Source organism: Manis javanica, chromosome 10 (genome assembly GCF_040802235.1).
Source record: "Manis javanica isolate MJ-LG chromosome 10, MJ_LKY, whole genome shotgun sequence".
NCBI lineage: Eukaryota > Metazoa > Chordata > Mammalia > Pholidota > Manidae > Manis > Manis javanica.
In genome coordinates this window covers 89,530,500-89,533,675 of record NC_133165.1, presented here as the reverse complement: position 1 = coordinate 89,533,675, position 3,176 = coordinate 89,530,500, and the positions used below count along the sequence as shown (strand labels likewise).

At 43.0% G+C, this 3,176-nt stretch overlaps 1 pseudogene; it reads left to right on the top strand.

Annotated features, from left to right (window-relative positions):
- The first annotated feature begins 1,047 nt into the window (after positions 1 to 1,047).
- On the top strand, positions 1,048 to 1,969 carry LOC140843807 (olfactory receptor 8S1-like; annotated as a pseudogene).
- The last annotated feature ends 1,207 nt before the right edge of the window (positions 1,970 to 3,176 follow it).

Sequence of the window (3,176 nt, the reverse complement as noted above, 5' to 3'; positions counted from 1 at the left end):
CAATGAGCTTACAGTCTGGAGGGAAAAACAGAAATACACACTTAATATTGATGAGGAAAAAAATCATAATTCAGACTATGCCATATGGCACCTGAGAACAGAAGCCCAGGGATTGAACAGAGGCTGTGGGTTAGAGGAGGAGCAGTCAGGACAAAGAACGTGGGAGCTGAGGTGGGTCAGGGGGCTCGTGCGAGTTCAGATCCATACATTAAAGTGGAGAACTTCTGAGTGGAGAATCTTGTAATCATAGATAGAGAAACAAACAGACCTTTCTGGTACCAAAAGTGGCCAGTATGGTTGAAAGGAAGGTCGTGTGCAGACAAAGAAGAACTCTGGATGTCAGGTAGGAAAAAGTGGTCTATGCACCAATGGATCTGGGCACCGATTTAGAAAAAGCTGTAGAGTTTATTTCCTGGGTTTCTACTGGTTGTTCACACAGCATTACAAAATCTCCCTGAATACTGGATTTCTCAAGAGTAAAGCACATATAGGATTGCCTACCATGAAATCACATACAAAATTGTATATAAAATCAGTGTGAGAGAAGATATAGACCCTGATAAAAAACTACTCTGAAAACAAAACAAGTCCTATTAAAGTTTTCTGTGCTGTTTAGAAAGTTAGAAGCCATTGGATGATTATAAACAAGAAGAGTAATGATTGGAAAACAAGGAAAGGAAAGAGAATGTGATGCAAATATGTGTTATAATGTTTCCTACAACCAGATGACTATAAGAATAAACTATAGTAAAATCCAGATGAAAATGAACTACCATGAATGTATAGGTGAGTCAGATGAATTTATTTTCCCAGTTACATTCCTGTATAAAAGGAATGGGAATCCATAAGCATGTGAAGACTGTAATCCAAGATAGCAACTGACAAACCATAATAAAACATCTTCTTCAGATTCAGTGAGAGTGACTTGGAGTGTCTCAGCACAGCCTTCAGACAGTGCGGGGGATGTGTGAGAAGAGGGGTGATGCACTGAAGGAGACAGGTGACCTCATCCTGTTTCTATCTGATTCCAGGGAAGCATCCTCATGAATGGCCTTGAGGAACCACACCACCAACCCTGAGTTCGTTCCCACGGGGCTGTCTGACGACCTCCACGTCCAGCCCCTGCTCTTTGTGCTGTTCCTGGGGATTTGCCTCCTGACCCTGATGGGGAACCTGACGCTGCTGCTGCTGATCAGAGCTGATTCCCGCCTCCACACACCCATGTACTTCTTCCTGAGCAATCCGTCATTCCTGGACCTCTGCTTCTCCTCTGTCACTGTGCCAAAGCTGCTGAAGGACCTGCTGTCAGAGAAGAAAACCATCTCAGTGGAGGGCTACCTGGCCCAGGTCTTCTTTGTGTTTCTCACTGCAGGAAATGAAGCCTGCCTGCTCTCAGTGATGGCCTATGACCGCTATGCTGCCATCTGCCACCCTCTGCTCTACGGCCAGGTGATGAGCAACCAGCTCTGTGTGAGGCTGGTGTGGGGCTCCCAATGCACTTGTCATAGTGCTCTTGGGTGTTGACCTCAACTTCTGTGATGCCCACACCATCCACCACTACACCTGTGAGCTGCCCTCCCTCTTTCCTCTGTCTTGCTCTGATGTATCTATGAATGTCAGCATCTTGTCCTTCTCTACTGTACTACTTGAGCTTGGAAACTTCCTCCCAATCTTCTTATCCTATGCCCGTATAATACGCAACACCCTGAGCATGAGCTCCACCGCAGGCAGGAGCAAGGCCTTCTCCACCTGCTCCTCCCACCTCATGGCAGTGATCCTGTTCTTTGGTTCGTGTTTGATCTGCTACCTCATGCCTCCGTCTGGTTCCTCCCGGGATTTGCTCTCTTCTCTGCAGTACAGTGTGATCACACCCATGCTGAATCCCCTCATCTACAGCCTGAAGAACAAGGAGGTAAAGACAGCTGTGAGAAGATCATTGGACAAATATTTGCAATACTTTAGGTGGTGAACTAAGATGCATTTACTCAATAAAATTCCAAGATTAAATTTCCTCTTATGTTCACTCCCCCTCCCACTCCATAGTGTCAAGTAGGGTGCACTAAAGATCCCAGGCTTCCCTGAGCACCCCAGTCTTTGGTCTTGCTTCTATAAATGTCGAGGTATTTATTTTAGACCTCCATTCTGTTGATTGGAAAAGAATGTGGAGACATTCTTCAGTAAGTACATTGATGAGACAACAAAAAAATCATGGTGAAAAGGTGAGATACACAGATGATCTTATTTCTCAAAAACATAGAATAAAATTCACAAAAATGTCTACCTGACCACTTTAATAATAAAAGCTTCAGAAAGTCTGCCTGTATTTCATAAAAAATGTTTAACATTAATCAATATTCAGCCACATGCTTCATGATAAAATCAGATTGGAGGAATTGCAGTTCGAGTAAATAGCCACAGACAAATACTGTTACCCAAGTTACTTGACAGAACTACATAATTTCTCCCCAATACAGTAAGATGAGGGTGAGATATGAAATTTAAATTTTGGTTGTGGAAAGAAAAATCTACTGTCAACTGAAATCAGCACAACTCTTATATGTAAGAAACATAGAGTTTATTCGTAGTCTTACTGAGGGTTACGGCCAGTGAACTTACCTGGGAGGAGTTTTGGCGAAATTCTCCAAAGCCCCTTCATTTGGAAAATCTTAAATACTTTCCGAGACCAGAGGATACATGCTGAAAAGAGGTTACATTTATCAATACATCAAGCAGTGTGGCTTGGACACATCTAGTTAGTGTCCTAAAAGATCATGCCACTCCCATTCCAAAGCTATCTGTGTGAGGATGCAATGATAAAGGTCATATTAGGTGGGTGTCCTCATCTTACTTTGAGGATGGAGAGGACACATATGACAGATTATTTTATCAATTCTGATCAGAAAATTCCTGACTGACTACATTTTGGGAGGAGGTTGAAACTGCTATTAGGTTATTTGTTAGGTCAAGAAAGCCAAAGAAATGCAGGAGTCCAGACTGATGACAGCAAGATTTAATAGAAGACTTCACTACAGATGTAGTAAAGGGCTGATTCAGAGAGACTACAGCCCCAAAAAGGAAGTTTTGTGGTTTTATATAATCACTCTTTAGCCAAGCGCCTTTCTCCAGGGATGTGGGCAGGATGTACGTGCAAGAATTTCCATCTCTTGGTTAGCAGA